The sequence below is a fragment of the Strix aluco genome, chromosome 4, assembly GCF_031877795.1.
Source record: "Strix aluco isolate bStrAlu1 chromosome 4, bStrAlu1.hap1, whole genome shotgun sequence".
NCBI classification, from domain to species: domain Eukaryota; kingdom Metazoa; phylum Chordata; class Aves; order Strigiformes; family Strigidae; genus Strix; species Strix aluco.
Genome location: NC_133934.1, coordinates 62,717,986 through 62,736,903, shown reverse-complemented (window position 1 = coordinate 62,736,903; position 18,918 = coordinate 62,717,986). Strand labels below are relative to the sequence as shown.

At 41.8% G+C, this 18,918-nt stretch overlaps 1 protein-coding gene across 1 annotated transcript in view; it reads left to right on the top strand.

Moving 5' to 3' along the window:
* The window catches only part of ADGRL3 (adhesion G protein-coupled receptor L3), a 514,763-nt gene that overhangs the window by 86,213 nt on the left and 409,632 nt on the right, over positions 1–18,918 (top strand). The window contains exon 2 of the mRNA XM_074823334.1: positions 5,521–5,587. The gene's annotated coding sequence lies outside the window, so the exon portion shown is untranslated. The remainder of the gene's footprint in view (positions 1–5,520; positions 5,588–18,918) is intronic.

Sequence of the window (18,918 nt, the reverse complement as noted above, 5' to 3'; positions counted from 1 at the left end):
TGTTTGATATATTAAAAGTGGAAAATGAGGGAAAGGATCCAGGTGGTCATATAGGAGGGAGAGCAGCATCCCAGTGGCCTCATAGGGGAAGTGGCAAGGTTTAAGTGTGTGTTCTGCATGATGCAATGCAGAAGCATGACTCCAGCACACCTTAGGTGAGTGTTGCTGTCCTAGTGTTGGGTGATGTCCTCTTTTTCTTCTTTTTTTTTTTTTTCCCCCCCTTTTTTCCATTTTTTAAAGATCTCTTTCTCATCCCACTGAGGAAAAATCTTTGAAAACTGTGGCAAAATGAAATGAATCTTTCTAGTGGAGTTGCTAGATGTATTTATTAGTGGACAAATTTCATCGTGGAAATTAGAGTCATTTGCAAACATGATAAGCATTTTTTTCTGGTTGTTTTTCTGTACCTAGAATAGATGTCTTACTTTGAAAACTTCCATTTAATGTGTAGGTGAAAATTTAGCTTGCAGTTTGTTTCCTTAGTGGAAAGGATACAATTTTTCCAGAATATATGAAATGTAAATGTTTTCCTATCAATTATAGGAGAACAAAATTTCATCCATGTGGGCCCTACAACAGTAAGTATCAAGGGTAGGCTTTAAGAGTCTTGTACACTCAAATAACAGATTTGAAAGTCATTAGGCATATGAACAAGAAGAAAATGGAGACAGAAGGCAAAAAATGCTGAAGGGAAGATCCTACTGAAAGCCCATGAAGTGTTTTCAAGCTTACAGAAATGACCTGCTCCATTCCTGTTACACAGAAGTGTTAAAATGAGAGCAGGCGACCCCTCTCCCCCAAATCATTCATCTGTTATGTCTGCGATGTATTTAGACTGAATCCTTTCCCAGATGCTGCAGATCTGTCAGTTCCAGGGGAAAATAATGGAATTTTACCATTTGCTTTGAGGAAGAGAGGACTGGACTTTCTCCTGCTGTCTTTGGCAGGAAGGAGCAAGGAGCTTTCCTGTCTGCTCTCTTTAAATATCGCGTCTTTTTAAGCTTTTTTGCCAGATAGCCTAATTTGTGTTACTGCAATATATCATGTTGGAAAATTACAGAGGTTAATGTACAGCACTGTGATACACAACCATAATGGTAGACTCTAATGTTTTTTAAATGGTAAACCAAAGGCATTCGTAATACGAGTTGCAGTGAATTGCCTGCAATTCTTGCCAGAGATTAGTTTAGCATTGCTTTTAATATTTTATGCACTGAAGTTGTTTGCAAAGACTAAAAGCTTCGTTCACTTTGCACACTCGTGCTTTGTTCTTTCCCTGTGCAAAGCGCAACAGAAGCACTCTCTTGCTGATGAATTGTATGGCCGGAAGTTTTATTAAATTCCAGTTATATGGCCTTGGAAAGATTTTTCTAGTAATCGGTGAAAACTGTATCAGATTTATGGTGTCATAACTGGGCTGGGTAGTTAGAAATCTAACCTTTTGTAATATCACTAGTTGCATATTAATATTTTTGAATATCTAAACCACACATGAATGACGTAGGAGGTTTTGACTTTAAATGTTACCGTAGAGATTTGACTGTACATAATCCCATTAAAATAGAAGAGTACAAGATAAAATGATCCATTTGCAATTATAATTATGCATATCAAGATTGACCATTCCTTAAAAAATTGGAAGTGCAAGGTGGAGAAGGGCACTTGAGCAATCACTCTTTGTTGAAAGCATTGATGGAAGAATAAAAAAATTGAAGGGGATCGATTTGTCAGTAATGTGCACAAAGAAGTGTGGGAAGCATTTCTTTGGAAGGTGAAGGGAAGGTAACTCTTTTCGCTGTCATGGTTAGCTTTGCTTGGAGAGTCACCACAAAAATACATGATCAAACACAGACCAGCAAGTAGCACTATGAATTACTTAATCTGTTCTTGACACTTGATAAATAAAGTGTATTAGTTGATCAGCTTAGTATTGGAGAGTCTGAGTGGCCTCATGAGTGCTCCACAGAGGAGGTGGGTTTTGTTCTAGCTCCGCTGGTGGCCTGCTGTTTGACCTTGAACAACAATTTTTTGTCTCTGTGCCTTTCTTTCTGCTATTCCTTGATTGCCTTGTCTTCTTGAAGGATGAGCGCTTCAGGAGAGAGATTTCTTTGCATTGTGTTCTGTGAACAATGAAGTCTGAGCCTAGCCGAAGCCTCTAGGGGCATCTCTAACACAAATTATAATTGTTAGCTTTAATCACTTTCATCAAAAGAGCTTGGTAATGGAGGATGGCAATGTGCAGGATTTGGAAAGATCTGTAGGGTGCATGTTAATTAAGTCACTGTAGGTGAAAGTTGCTGATTTAGTTTCATAGGACTGATGCAGAGATGCTAATGCCCAGAAGTGATGCTTGTGCTGCTCCATATGGGTTTTCATCTCCAAAAGCGTGATGCTGGGTGCTCACTCCTCTACTTGAACAGAGCCAGAAACAAGGTGCTTGGTACGTTTTAGCAAGCAGGGCTTTTTCACAAGCCTCCTGCTGGTTGTCTAAAGCTTTCTGTGTTTTTTTGTGGGTCCCTCTGCTGCAAGCACGAACAACTGAAGTTGGACCACTTGGCTTTCTGCAGCGAAGACAGCTGCTCGAGGGTGAGCCATCCCGTCTTGATGGATTCTTCTCCCAGCCTTTGCTCTTGCCGAACAGAAAGTGTTTATCGTTGCTCTCCCTAATAGCAGCTTCTGTTTTGGCATGGAGGTGCAGCAGCACGCTGGTTTGCAGATTAATTGCCCTTCTTCTGGCATCTAGTGATGCAGAGCAGCATGCCCTTGTCCTATTTGGGTGGATGCATTACTCACCATAGCAGAGGATTTAGAAATATTTAGCTGTATGAATGCCAGCAGTCATGTTAGTAAGACGGAGCTGTGTTGAAGTATCTACATTACCCATTTAGCAGCAGACTCTGCAGGTAGATCTGCAGGGTAACATGGGATGGAGCAAGGGAGAGAAGGTGATTTCCCCTCTCCATTAACATCTTAAGTGAAACTGCTTGCCAAATTGTCCAGGAAGAGTATAACTGGGGAAGAAATGACAAATGCTTTCTGAGAAAAAGTACTGTGGCTTTTAGAGGGGAGCAGCTTAGTTGAGTGGTATAGAAAGCAGTAAAAGAAAATAAAAACGAGCTTCCCTTGCATATGGGGCAGGCACTGTACTACTGGGAGTATTAACAGGAGGCAGAGGTAAAGCAATGTCTCTTTCTTTAGTGTGTTTATTCTATCTTTTAGGCGTTAGAATCTATCTGTTCTAACGCCAAATCCCTGTAGTTCCCGCAGTGTACCCACTGCCAGTGAGCACTGACTCTCTAGCAAGTATATTGCAAGATCTTTGCTGTGCAGGAATTCCTGTATTGTTCCCTTCTTGTTTTAATAAGAACAAGAATTCCCCAAACTGCATTTGGAATCTGCATAGAAATAGCATATGGCAGAGGCCAACTCAAGGTTATACATTTGGCATTTGGGGAGGGAAGGCAAGAAAGATTTACCAGTCAGTACACTCACATTATGATAAAATAAAGGTGAGCTGGGAGGAGAGCATGTGCTGAATCCTAAAACGACACAGAAGAGCCATAAACCACTGTATGTTGTGCTATCTCTAGCCCTTTACTCTCCGAGCAGAAGTGAAATCTGGGGTATCATAAATGAAACAAAGATCTTGTTTTAATTTCATTTAAAAAGCCATTGCAAGGTAATGGGGTAACAAACATTAACTTCTTCAAACTAGGCTAACCACCATTTCTCTGCTCTATACTGCTGCCATCAAATCAGAGTTATTCTCCAAAAGCTTCTTGGAACAAGGTAGAGGTTTTGCTATAAACCACAAGTAGAGTAGTCTAAACAAATGGCATTTTTCCTAGAAATAAAGTATATGGATGCCCTCATGACATGTTGCCTGGTCTGCTCTGTACTTGTGAAAGTGTTTTTTCCTACTGAAATTGTATATATTTGATCAAAATCCAAGGCTGAAAACAGCTAACATCTGGAGACTTTTTCATTTGTACAGTGAGAAATAATAGCTGGTCTTACCCTGAGTTTGCCTGTAAATTTCTTAGATGGTCCAAAACCTGTTTATTGCTTACAGAGGCAATTTTGCTGACAAGCGACCTGGAATAGGTCTCTTTTTCTTCCAGAGCATCCATACTTGCCTATTATAGAGAAATCACTCAAAAAGTGGCATGCGTGCTGGACTCTCAAGCCTTGTTTTAAGTTTTAATTTACTTGTCTGACTTCCAAGGTTACTGAATGCAAGCGATTGCTCCTTTAGTACATAAATAAGATGAAGTATGCGTTGGGGACCAATGCCTCAGCCTCCTTCTTTTCATACTCTCAGGGGAGAACCGGCTGAGGAATGCATAGAGCTGGGGTGAAACTTCTTTTTTGGCATCAGAGATTAAAGTAGGACTGTTCTGGATCAGCTGAGCTGTGAAACTGGAGCCCTAGGACCACTTTCTTGGTCTGCAAAATTTTTAAGGTATCGGCTGATCCAGGTTGTGGGACCACAGCAGCAGGGAGAAAGCTGTGCTGCAGTCCCTGTTGGGACAGGCTTAGGGACCTGCCACTGCAGCTGGAGCAACTGGCACCAGCTTAACACTGGATCCTATTTTAGTCAGACTTTATAGTTTTTCATTTTAATACACTTCTTCCAGGTGAAATGAGCTGTATTCTCCCCTACAGCTTGCAGAAAATGAGCTGGGCTTGTAGTTAATGTTGGAAGCAAAATTCAGGCAGGAAGACTCCTTGCTTTTTCCCTTGCATGGGCTTTTTATTTTATTTTATTTTATTTTCTAATTGTTTAATGGGGTGGGATGGGATCCTGGGGTCCTGTGCCATCCAGCTTAACTCTGACAAAACTGATTCCCACCAAAGTTTCATCTGTAGCAATCCCAACTATGAGGAGCATTTTTTCATGTGTAATTAATCCTAATAAAACCAACACTTCCAGGAGGCTGACTTGGATCCACGCATTTCATGCTTTTGTTAATTAATGTTACATTTAGCATCTAACACTATAGTTAGAAGAAAAATGCTGAAGATGTAAGGGGACAGACGAAATTTAAACTGTTACTGCTGAGGAACTGGGATTAACGTCCTTTCAAACTAGGTATTTCTTTATTATTCTGGTGCAGCAACATCTAAAAATCTCTGGTAAATCCCCTAGTATAACAATAGTTTATCCAGATCACATTGGAGTCTGTTATGGTCAGGAGATACTCATGTACCTGCATGTGTGTTCAATAACTACTTGTATCTCTAAGGTTTTTTTTTTATAATTGGCAATGATCGCTTCCACTGATTTTTCATCCAACTGTTGTTGGTTATGTGCTAGTACTGTCTTCCTATACAGAGATGTGTTTTGTAGCGATTAAAAATTCTCACAGACTTTTAAAAATAAGATCTGTTGACCAAAACCAGTTGTTCGTTGCTGTATCCTCTGGTGCATGCATAGCAGAAGGTTCGTGAGTATCTAATAAGTCCTCAGAGGCAAGTATAAATGTTTTAAAATCTTTGTCTTTTTCTCTTTGCTTCCAGAAATGCTGAATTTGGTACTCTGCAAAAAATAGCATGTGGATTTTTAGCACCTGAAGAACAAGAAAAGGTAATTACTGGACCTTATAGTCTAGCCTCGTTTGTTAGCTGTGCTAAAATATTAAACTGCTCGACCTGATCACGTTGCATGAGCCTACAGCACTGTCTCTGCATATGAGTTTTGTGTATTTTCAGTTATGCAGGCACAGTTGTTTCTTGAGAATATTCCTTTATGGAAAGGGAGCAGGGGAACAAAAGCAGCAGAGCATGAAAATGCTGAACCCACATGGTAGGGAACAGCACACCGTGAATTTTTTCAGTGCATGTAGAAGTGAAAAATGTAAAAGAGGGGAAAAAAAATATCAAGATTTATATGTGCCAACAAAAAAGACTGTGGACTTCTCTATATTTGCAAGACTGCGTAGCACAGCCTTGAAGCATAGTGGGCAGGTATCAAAGGAGGCTCAGTGTTCATCAGTGTTACAGCAGCCTCGTCATGTTTCGGTGACGGAGTAACTTGTGGGGTGGTGCACCCTGCTCCCGAGGTCGTGAGCTCCTCTGCTCCTGCAAGCCTGCCTCTTGCAGTCGAGTCTCTTGATCCTCTTGGGTCATGACATTTTGCTTGGGCAATGCAGCTCGACAGGGCTGTGGCTCAGTTGCTGGTGTTAAACAAAATGCTGTTCATCAAACTTTCATGAGCCACCTTGCCAAGGGCTGCATCTTGAAAGACTAGGCTCCGAAAAACAGCGAGGAAAGCTGTGCTGCTCGGTACTGCTGCCATCTCCTGTATTTTCTTCCACCTTCTTTCCAAGGCTGAGGTGTGAGCACCCCTGCAGGACCTTGTGTGGTTTTGCACTTTGCTCCTGTCTGGAGACAAGTGATGTAAGAGTTGGGCAAGGAGGGCATGGCCATGTTGAAGAGTGGCAGTCGTGCTTCAGCTGGTACATCCTTCCAGCTGTACAGTGATCCAGAGAAGGGATTAGGACCCCATGTCTGCCTTAAAGCCTGTACATGGCTTCATTATTACTGCGAATAACCTAGAGGAATCTACATGAACTGAGCCTTTCAGTTAGTTTTTGTAATAATTAATATAATACCTTCAGAGTGAGAGGAGATGTATGTAGATGCCACAGTATGGAGAGCAAAATATATAATGTATAGGTCTGTACATTTGAGTATAGCAAAGCAAGCATAGTGGGATTTAAAAACACAAATGTGAAGAGATACAGATAGATGTTGCAGGGGTCAGAAAGGCTGCAGTATGAACACGTAACATGTTCTTGTGAGACACTTCAATTCATTGCTTGGGTTTGAAAAATGCATGTGAGTGACATCTTGTGTTCACTACATCTGCAGTGCCATACTGCTGATAATTAGCACGTGCATTTTAGAGGCAGTATAAAAGCCAAGATGACAAATGCAAACAAATCATAGGGTGAACCAATATTACCGCCTTCATGTGTCAGCATTACAATTTGCTGGAAGCCCATTCTCCCACCCTACAAATGGAAGCACAATCTCAGTTCTCAGGAGAGATGTTGAAACACACTGAAAGGGCTTAGATTTTCAACTTGCTTTGATCCTTCTGGAATTTTTTTGTGGTGGACTCTGCCCACATCAATGTAATGCAGAATTATGACAGGAGAGGAAAAATAGGTGGAGGAAGAAGCTCTAGGAGCAAATCAATGCTTGATCGGAATGCATTAAGTTTTTAGAGAGCAACACTCTCCTGTAGTTTGCGCTCACTGTTTTGAATTGCCTTCCATGTGCTAATGACTGGGATTCGTTTTGTTGGATACTTCCATTAGGATTTACAGTGGCATTTATAACTCTGTAAAGCCTTGTGTCGCTATCTCCAGCTCATTTCTCAGCCCTGGGACTGTCATGTTCGGGCACTTAACATGTACAGGAAATGTAGGATAACTTTACTGGGGACTCAAATTCATTGCTTTGAGTATAAGTTGGTTTATCCATGTCAAAAAGAATGATTGAAAAATCCAATTTCTTTAAAATAATGAATTTCCCAAGGGGAATAATGGAAAGGCGGTTTATACCTTTCTCCCCCTCCAGTATCCTGTAGATGACAGGAAGACATGATGTGTTGGCAAAGAGGAAGACTGTGCTGCACTGTTGAGTTTCACTCAACACTGCTCTTTTATAAGAAGGTGAAATACTAGCCTAAGTTATCTGTGCAATTTAAAATTATCTCAATGAATCCAATTGTTTATGTTTATTTATGCTTTTGGTACAGTTGTAAAGAGATTTTTAAAAAAATCAGTATTTCTTTTTGCAAGTAAGAAACTAAAAATACCTCCAGATTCTTCATGGCTAAGTGCTTTCTGAGGACTTAGAACAAAACTACCCACGCTTTAATGCAATGTGGCTCAAACAGGGGAATTATTCCCACTGGGTTTCTTAAAAGCTATAGATATTGTTTTAAAGTTTAAGCATAAGCAATATTGTAAGTAGATAAGGATATGTATGTAGCAAAGAAACGGCCACTCACGTTGTTATATTTGATCAATGTGTCATTTTTATCAGCTTCTCCTGTTCTCTGAGGTCAGGTGGTTGCACGCAATTTTTTTTTAGCCTGTGAAAGGGATCCCACAGAGTCATTTAGCTCTGTCAACTGTAAGAGCAGGACAACCATGAGCTCCGTAATTCATCCAAGCTTCAGCAGGATCCTTTCGTTTGGTACTGCGTGGCACTAGGTTGCAATGGCCGGGCTAGGGACGTATCAGACATATTTCATTGTGTTGAAGAGATGCTAGCTGCTCCGCGTGTGCACCGTCCCGTAGGAAAGGCTTTGCCCCATCTTATGGGAGAGGTGACCTTGATGGGGGTGTTCACCCCCATGAAACAGGCGCCTTTTGCAGATTGAGTGGATTTCATGCTGTGCTGCTGTTAGCATCAGCAAACGGGGTACGAAGCTTCAGAAATTGAGACTGTGCTTTTATTCCCTGTGTGGCCAGTCCAAAGTAAGAGATCCCAAGGCTCAAGGGCATGAGAAGCTCTTTTTTCTTTTGTTCTCGGTGCCTTTTTTTTTTTTTCTTTTTTAAACCGGCTGGCCATGACATTAAGATTTCTAATTAATTTAGAAACCACAGGCAGTTGAAGAGAGTGAGCAATGTAATAACTGGGCCATGGGGCAGAGTAAAAGCACATCAATTATTCAGGCAGTAGCTGCTGCTTATTCCCTTCCCGGAGCTGGGCTGGCTGTCAGTGTGTGTCAGTGATGCTGCTAATGCCCTTCAGAATTTACATGCATAAACAGTGGCCTTTTAAAATCTGCGCGAGGATAACTTCCGCATTTCCAACGATAGCTGCCAGCATCGTGCTCTGTCTGGCGAGTGCTGGGGGCTCCGACTGGTATTTCGGGTGCCTAGTTCAAAACTGGGATCTTGGCAGGCGTGTCCACCGGAAGCTCTGCCCCAGAGAAGTTGCTCCTAAAAGAGGCTGAGGGGCAGTCCGAGCCATGGGAAGAAAGAAACAATCCTGCTTTAAAATGCAGATGGTGTCTGAGAGTGTTCTCTCTGGGTGAGTGAAGACCAGCATCTTTTATAATGCATCATCCCCTCCTGCTATTTTTGTGATATCCCCAAAGCGTGCGGTACAAGGATGCCACAGATGCAACGGGCTGGACCTGCTGCAGTTGCTCTAAAGGGATGAGGGACAGGAAGCATCCTCCTCCTCCTCCTCCTTGCTGCTGTGGCTATTTCACATCCTGGACTTTGGCTTAGCACTGGGAAAGTTTGAAAACCAGGAAGCTTTTCTCAGTGCAAAGAACTAGATTCACAGGACTGCGGTGATCATCTTACATGGGTGCACTGCAAAGTCTCGTGTTAGGGATGCCACAACAAGCAACACTGATTTCTGCATTGAACCAGCAAGGGGACTGAAAATTGGGGAACCTGTTGGATTTCTCTGCTGTGGGCTACAAGTGGAGCACAAAACCTTATTTTCCTGTCTGGCTGACATGCTTATCCCTACTGCTGGAGACAGCCACCTTGCTTTTTAAAAAGTGGACTAATTTGTGAAGGCAATGAAATAAAATGAGCCTCACTAATTACTTGTGCCGGCGAAATGACCAGTTTTGGTTCGGAAAACACTGGCTGTAATTAACGATGAAAGGCTTTCTTCTCTGATCTGTGTAGCCATTTATGAATCACTTCTCCCCATGGAAACTTTTAAATGTGTCTCACTGGGGAGCCTGGGGAGGAACAGGTAAAATGGATTTGCTTTAATAGCTGCGGTTGTAACTTAAACACTTGAAATGATATTAAGCATCTTTCTCCATTAGCATTTCATGTTGATCCTGATGATATACCAGCCGAGGCTAAGACAGGATCAGCGTTCATTAAATGGAAGAAACTAAACTCCGTAGACAAATGCTTTGTCTAAATGGGGCCTTCATTGCACTGAGAACAAGAATGCAATTAGCTGAAATGTTTGTTTACAAAATCTAATTCCTGGGGAGTATCTTCTCAGATTGCCGCTTACATCTCTTGAACTGGTTTTGTTGACAAGCCTTGCAGATTGACAAATTTTGCAAAACTCAGTTATAGGATATATATAATGGATAGGTCAAACTTTGCATGGTAAAGCTGAACCCAGCTGAAGAGTAGGGGCTAAGCTGCAGATGTGCCAGAGTTTTATTTGTGCATTCCCCCGTCTATTTTACAGTTTACAGTTAGGTGCAATTAATAATTGTTAGATGTTCCAGATATTACATGGTGTAAGCTGAAGAGAAGCTGGAAATTGTGCAGCGCTGAGTGTTGTTATTGCTATCCTCCTGTCCCCCACCTGGGGCCTAAACCAGGGAAATCATGAAGGGGTTCCAGCTGGGTGAGGATGCATCTCTCCCAGGGCACCTGCATGAAAAGCGTCCTCCTGGCTGGTTGAGAAACATGGACACCCTCAGAAGGTGATTTCTCCCATGTGAGTTGTGATCTGGAAATGCTGCTTCTCCTTGGGATAAAGAAGGAGCCAACGGGAAACATAGCTGCTGCAATCCAGATACTAGGGTTGTGGGGGTTTTTTCAGTTGGGTTTTTTTTGAGTGTGTGTAGGTTTTGATTTTTTTTTTTTTTTTGTTAAATTAAGGCCAGTAACGTGATTCAGAGGTTATATGTAGGTGAAGGAGAAGACAAGGAAAAACTGTTGTAGGGAAATGTAAACATGGCCTGTGGGAGCCAGATGAGAAAAATGCTCTTGAGAAGAAGAAAACAGCTTACACCGCTTTTAATATCGGCTGTGCACGAAGGGTCGGGGCTTGAGCGCTTTATTCTGTGCCTTCGCACAGGTGATGAAGTGCCAACGGTGGGGTTCGATTTTGTCGCTGCATAGGGTTTGTGGAGTGTGAAGGATCAGGCATTTTGACCATGTGTTGATACCAACAAAATAGCACGTATTAATTTTAAAATGTGTAATAAAACATTGCTTTGCATGCTAGGATATGGTGCAGCAGTATTTATTAGCTCATTTTCTTCTTACTCTGTGGTGGCTCTACTTTCTTTGCAGTTATTTCTTGTGGCTTCCTTGCAAGATGAATAGTGTGTCTGGACTTATCCATCAGGTGACATTGGGCAAGTAAGCATTTCCTGGACACATTTGCCTTGTGTGTCTGGTGGCAAACATTAAACCGTTACCAGAATAATACAATTTCCTCCCCATTTGCTGAATACAGGATATTAATGGAATAGTCAGTATAATCTGTTTGGCGATGGCTTATAGTCATGTTAAATGACGGGGAACAGACTAATGAAGACCATCCTATTGATGGATAAGGGTTACAATTTACCAACCCCGCAGTAATTGAAATAAAACAAAGCTGCTTTTGCGTAATTCACAGAGCGGTAGGCGATGCGCAGGTATGTCTCTGCGTGTTGTACCAAGTAGGGCTGCAAAGCAAGGGGGTGAGCTCTGGACCTCTGTGGGAGGTTGGGATGGGATGGGACCACTGCAGAAGCACCTTACCTGGTTGCAAGAGGTGAAGTCTCAAAGTCTTTCAGACGTCATAGCCGTGACTTGTTAATGAGCTCATTGCAGTGTTGGGGGCCTTGCTGCCTCCTCCCGTGCAGGTGATGCTCCCTGGCAGCGCTTCTCCTCCTTCAGACTGCAAAAGGGGAGTTGCAGAACTTGATGCAGGGGCTTGCTCCTTGAGAGGGGCTGCTCAGAGGGTCCCTTGGGGTTTGATGCTAATATAACATTTAAACCACCACTTCTTCAGTGTCGACACTGGAAATGACAAATGCTTTCCTTAATTTGAGAGAAGAGTGCCCAGTGTTACATGCCTATATATACCTGAGAGTCTATTCTCAAGACAGTGCATGGGCCTATCTCCTTTGAAAGCTAATTGCACTATTAGGAGAAGATCCTGCTAACTTAATAAGATATATTTATTTGTGACTTAAGAGGATTTTTTGCTGAGGTGAAAGAAATCCTGAGCAGTGCCAAATTTTATTGGAAGTTATTGTTCTTCCTTGTCCCTTCTTCTCTCCCCATGTCAAAACTGTTCTGGAAATTGAAAATATTTCATAAGATTGAGGCACACCAATGTAATTGAAGGCAGGCAGCACTTAACTGAGCTGTAGGGGAATTCATCGTGCAGATGGCTTGAGGCTGATTTTTTTTCTGTGGAATAGTCAGTAGGAAGCAGCATTGCCAACAGGGCCATATACACTAAAGGTATAGAAAATCCAGAGGAACGGAAAGCACCATGGCTGAGGTATCTCGCTTTGACCCTGCTCCGCCATGACTTTAGTCACCACCCCAGGTGCTATCAAGACTTTGGGACAGATCAAGGGTTTTATTGCCCAGGTCTGTCTTGGGATGGAGGAGAGGACCTGGGGCCAGGCTGACTGCATCTACCCCTTCCTCAGTGCCCCCCTCCTCCTGGCATCCCACAATGCAGATCACCTTTGTCTCCTCTGCACTTCCACGGACAGTTACACAGCTATTAGGAGCTGGGCCTTGAGGTTTTGTACCAGCATGATTTGAATTAAGTCTAATTTAGACAAAAGTTGTAAGAGCTCTCTCCCCTCCCTCCCATGCAAAATAAATTAGAGAGTTTAAATGCAGTGTGTCTGGCTTGGAGGCATTTCCCTGTGGTTTATTGCTTTGCTTTTATTGATGGGCTGTGTTTATTCTCACACAAACTGATTAATTTGTACTCAATGATTTGTTTCACAGAAGCTGTTTGCTTAGGGATGAAGGCCGAATTAAGGGGTTCTTATGGGGTGGAAACTTTAGTTCCTACAGACTTCTTCAGATCTCGGTTCTGCTCCCTACAAAGTTTGTAGAGGCTCAGATAAACTGGCCCTTGACCAAGCTGGGAAGATGCAGTCTACCAAGTAGCTGTAGGGAGAGCAGGAGGATGTTAAATTCTAGACATCTTTTGAAAATTTAGGGATGTTCTGCTGAAGCAAAACGATGGACCTTTTAAAAATTACAAGATGATCTGATTCTGCTTCTTAATTTTCAAAAATAGGAACAAAATAGGAACAATCAGTCCAATTATATGAATATATGAAGATATGCTAGGTACAGTATTAGATATGTATTTTTTCGTTATAAATACACCCCCAAGGAATCATTCTATTTTTAAGATGAACTTGGTATTATGGTAATGTAAAAGTCTATAATTTGTAATTCCAATTGTAGGTGAAGAAATTTAACATGTCAGCTTCTCTATTCATTACCCCAACAGTCAAGACTAACAGGCTGTTCCTTCACCTTCGCTGTCAGTCATTTAGATAGACCAATTATGGATTCTGTTAAAAAAAAAATAAAATACATGTATCTCAAAAGAGAAAACTCAACAGAAGAAGGTTCAACATATTATTTTTTAAAAAAACCCCAGGTCTGTAAGGGTACATTTAGTCCTACGCTGTATGAGCTTAATGGCCAAAGCTCTCCAACTATTACTGTGGTCTTTCTGGAGGTGCCATATGGACTAAGTTGAGAAGTGGTTCTCCAGTGTTTGTGTGTTGGAAAAGAGCTGGTGACAGCTGACAGTCACTTCTTGTACCATTTAGAAACACCCACTGCCTGGCAGTTTTTTTTTTTAAAAAAGGGAGGAGGTGAGAGATAAAAGTCCTATATTGGTATTTGGGTCTTGGTTGTGCAGAGCTGTTCATGGATGCTGAAGAAAAAAAGCACATTCTGACTGGGTTGAGGTTGCTATTAATTTTAAATGTTAGTTTTTGGAGTTTTGAGCCTTAAGGTCTCCAGTGAAGCACTACTTTAGCACTGAATTTCGAGGGGACTGTTTCCTTTTAAGATGTAGGATATAATTGCATTGACCTCTGTTCCACCAGTGCTAAATATTCAACATGTTCCAAAAAAATTCCACGGAACTGGAAAATCAGATTCTTTTTTGAGATGCATAAATATAGTCACAGGTCTAGTAATCTTGTTTTGAAACAGCAGCATTCCTTTGGGGTAAGTTTATTATGACAAAATATACATGGCCAAACTTAAATATAGTTAACCTAATATGATTAGACTGATTTAGAGCAGAGGTAGGTCAACACTAAGTGCTTTTGAAAATCTCATCCCCGCTCTCTAGAGATTAAGGCTACGAGTGCAGAGCATCAGCCTAAGTCATGCTAAAGAGGCAGAAGGGATGTTTCTCAATGGAGAGAGGCTTCAGTTGGAAAGCAGGAGCACGAAACAGACTGGAGGGGTAAGAAGGAACTGGAGCCAGATGGGGAAATATCGAGCTTTGCCCAAGGCACAAGGCTTGGAAGTTAGCCCACTTGGTTGCATCTGTGACTCTCTGCGACAGGCAGTGTGTGTATACAGGCAGACTCCTGGGTTTTGAGTGGGTAGGGGCATCCTCTCCTCATGTGTTTTGAGCAGTACTGTTGCACTGAGGGAGTACAGATGAAAAACTTGAGGTTGCCGGCCCCAATTTTCTCTTCAGTTTACCTTCTTTGAAAAAAAGGCTTGTTGCAAAGGCGGTGTCCTTGGAATATGTAACACTGGAATCTCACAACATGGGAACTCCTTTTTGGTGTAACATTTTCATTTTAATACCTAGAAGTCCAGCACTATTTTAGGCATTTCAGTGTGTAGAGTCTTGCTGTTGCACATGGGAAGAGGTTTGAGGGCTCTCCTCTTGTATCTCTGTGAATAGCTAGTACAACTGATGTAGTCAAGGTGTTGAAAACATAAGGTCTAGCAAGGCCATGGAAAGAGTATTGACACCCTCTGCATGCATGGCTTCCTACTGAAATAACTGGAGCTGTGTTTTTCTGAAGTGAGTCTGAGTTTGGCTCCTAGATCATGTGAATGTGATGAGATACTTGGCCAGATCCAAGCCATGCAGCATCAGTCCCTTTGCAGTCAATGAGGCAACTCATTCTAATACCTCACCCTCAGATGATCTTGCTCATTGCTAGTGCTTTATCCCACACAAGTCCAGCTTCTCCCATCAGCTGTGGGGTCCCGGCATGAGATGCGTGCAGTCTGCTGCTACATCCTGTCCTCTCAGCACCAGCTGTGTTATTGCAAGCCCCAGAGGAAGGCATTCTTGCCAGTCTCTATAATATTTAAAGAGTCACTTTGTCTCCCCTTATAACTATTGCAGTTTATTCAAGTGTCAGACTGACTCACCAGTGAAACTTTCTCTTGGATCATGTGTTTGCAAATTTAAGAGGAATTCTTGCTATTGAGAAAAAAAGGAAATCTAACATAAGCAGTGAGTTTAGCCCTTAAACTGCAGCAGCACAATGCCTTTTGGAAAAGCACACAACTGCTTTACGTATAACATGTGCATGAGTTAAACCTCCTGGGTTGCTTTCTGTGATCAACGTTTTTATACAGGAGCATACACATCTCAGTAAGTGGATCTAAACCTTGTGAGGCTTATCCTTTGAGACTGACTTTTGCATGTCCATATTATATGTAGCCTGCAAAGGACTGGAAAGATATTTTGTTGGTGTATGTGTATCCCTGGGCTGGGCCTGGCACCTATATATAAGAAAGAAACCCTGCAAATGCTTAAGGCAGAGGACAGAAAAGAAGCAGCACATTGAGTAAACAGATGGGGCGGGCCAACATTAAGAGCAGGATGGTTATACTGAGTGTAATGTGCAGAAGTCACAGTACATCAGCTGGCTAATCAGTGCCGAATGATTTGTAGGCATCTCAGCAGAGGTGAGTTTTAAGGAGGTTTGAAGGAGAATGGTGTCATGGCTCTGCAGATTTGTAATCTTCACTTGCAGAAAGAGGGACTCTGGGAAAAGCATGAAGGTTATTACTTAAGTGCTGCTGTTCTACATGTTTCTATATATTCTTTTTCTGTATTCTTTTTCTTACGTATTTTTTATTTCTTTTTTTAAATTCTTTTTTCCACATTTTCTACAGAGTCTCTCTAATGAGACAGGGTGATCATGGGCCCAGATGCCGTGCTGCAAATGCCATTTTTTAAACCAGCCGAGAACTTGGCCTGATACTTAGCAGTCGCTTAGTACTTTCATCTTCAAAGTACTGTGCAAACATTAATTAATTCTGCTGGGGAGCACAGAATAAAGTGCTGCTGGAATAGTTATGCAGACTGCAAAGCTGCGAGAGATGACAAGGACAATATTGCTGGCCTTGGAACGTCTTATACTTACATACATAATTTGGTAAAGGGCCCCACAGGTGGTTTCATGGGAGAAAAAATCTCCTTTAGGTGACTGTTTTTTCCACTGAGTGGGTGCTTGGTATTTTCAGAGGAAGAGGGTATCTCCCTGCTGCTGCTGCCCTGCTTAGAGAGATGGGTGACCTGGGATTTCTGTGCCCACAGCTACCCCTTCAGATGGGTTCAAGTTTACAGAGACAGTAACCTCAACAGCCAGGCAAATGCTCTGCGGATGCTCAGTGCTGAGGTAGAGAGAGGCCACGCAGAAGTCAGGGCTGCAGTTGCATGCTTTTCACTTGGCAGATGTATAAACTGCTTGTGGCACATGCAGATTTGGAGATGCACAGTGCTCCATTTTGCATGTGCGACTCTTTGCATATGCAGAATCATTTTTCTCCTGCGGACACCGGCTTTTGCAGGACTGAAAAAGCACTGCAGAGCTGCAGAAAGGACGGTGAGAAAGCCTTTCATCTGCTCTTAAGGACAGTGCCAGCAGCCTTTGGTGTGGGCTGTGGTAACCTGCCTTGGACAGGATGAGGAGTGCTTGTACATCACCTGCCTCTGGCTCTGCACAGGCAGGACAGCAGCAGCTGAGGAGCGTCAGCAGCAGCATTTCAAATTGGTACAACCACTGATGTTTTCCAGCTGCACACCTAACTCTACCTGGCATGAAGTGATCAACACTGCTCGTGCTTTGAGACTTGTGTGGAGCACCGCTTTTGAGCAAAGACACAACTCCGCAATCTTTTAACACTGAATCCACTCAACCAGTCATTATATTATTAAAAGGAACTTTTAAACGGTCATGCCTATTGATGCCAAATTATTAGCAGTGAACCATGCGAGCCTTATATGACTTGACTAATGCTGTATCAATCAATTCCAGGTTGAAATAGGCATCAAGGGGCGAGGAGGTGTGCAATTTGTTGGTACTATAAGGGTAAGTTGGAATGGGAGTGCTGATGGGACCAAAAGGAAAGGCAGAGGGATGCTTGATACCAGAAAATAACATGGCTGTAAAGAGATTTTGCTCATTGGATGTCTGTCAGGGATTGGATGCAAATCTGTGCTTTGGTCTGAAAGCTGGAGGTGAGACGTGTCTTCATATTGAGTGGAAACAGGTCTTTGAACAAAAGACAGATTCAGGTTGACAGGATGGGAGCTGGGTTTTGCCTTGACTTCACTGACCTTGCTCACACGAGGCAGTGGGGGAAGCTTTAAACTTCTCGCACAACTCATTTGATAGCACCTAACACAATGGCAGTTTTTAGAAGCTGTACAAATGCATTTAGAAAAAGTATATTGCTTTCAGCTTTGGCAAAATAGGTAGATAAAGTGTTCCTGACTGCAGGTTTGCAGATCTATAGGTACCTACTGATAATTTTCCAGATTGATTTTTCAAACTGGTGAGTTAAGGAGCTGGAGAAAGAAACATCACGACTTTTCCAGCATACATGGCCTGTGCATTTAGGATAGTAAAATTATATCTAGAGTTGCACAGTTTTAATTTCCCACTCTTCCTAAAACTTCAGTAGATTAACGTGCTCAGAAATATTTCTTTTTAATCTCAAGATACTATCATGCCTAGGTTTGCATGAAAGGCGAGGCTGGATCTCTTGTGGCTTGCAAGCTGTAATCAGAGATGTTTATATAAAATTTTAGTGTTCCATCACATCTTACCATCTCGGGACTGAAAAAATAAACTTAATGAACCTAGATCAGACAGATTTGTGATGGAAGTCCCAAAGAAGAGAGAGGATTTGCAAGTAGCTGTGATTTTGCTGTGTGATTTTAATTTTATGGGCCCCTGTTGTTCAACGTTTTCTTCAGAGTAACTAAGAGTTGCATTAAATATTAAACAAACGGTGTGATGATTCATAAAGAGGGTCATGAGCTCCATATGTGAGTTAGAAATTTAATCTCCAGCTGGTTTCACTATAATCCGTATCATATGTCCAGGATCAGAGAACTCCAGTGTCTTCAAATAATTAGTTAGTGATCAAAACAGAAAAAAAAATTCCATTGAAACAATTTTCTCTTGGAAAAGGCTGTTTCTTCAAAATAAAATTGCTTGTTAAAGCTCATCAATTTTAATGGCATTTTCTTTTGAGCGGAAGTAAGACAAAAATAAATTTGAAAATGTCAGAATGTCTTCTTGATATTTGCAGAATTGATATTTTTTTTAGTTGTAAAATGACTTTCATTTAGAATTGTAACTCTTACTCTGTTTTAATAGGAAAAGAGGAAAGTGAGGCTTTTTCTTTTCATCGAATGTAACTTATTTTAATTAACCTAAAATGTCTTTCTTTCTAGAATGTTGTTTCACCAAAAAGGAAAACTTGATTATCTTTTTTCTGATATCTATATATAATTTTAATACTAGTTCAGGTTAGGGAAAAAAAATTAAAATCTCTAAGTCTTTTCTTTGGATTAGGAAATTAATTTTTCTCCTACTTCCCCCTGGAGCCCTGGAAAAATACCTGTCAGCCATTCATCTCTGAGACATATATGCTGAGGTTTTTCCCAGGACTTGCAGAGATTGCATCCTCTGCATGACAATTACAAGGTGATGCTGGGGGATGGCACAAGAGTTAAAAACTTGCCCATCCCTTATAGCGGCTGCTCACAACACAACGCACACACACACAGAGAAAAGTCCAGTGTTCATCCACAGAGTTTCCCAAGGTGTTTTCCTATGTTGCAGGTGGCTTTTAGCCTGCACACGGATGCACACAGGGAGCTTACATGTTGGCTCAGTTGCATCTTGGCTTT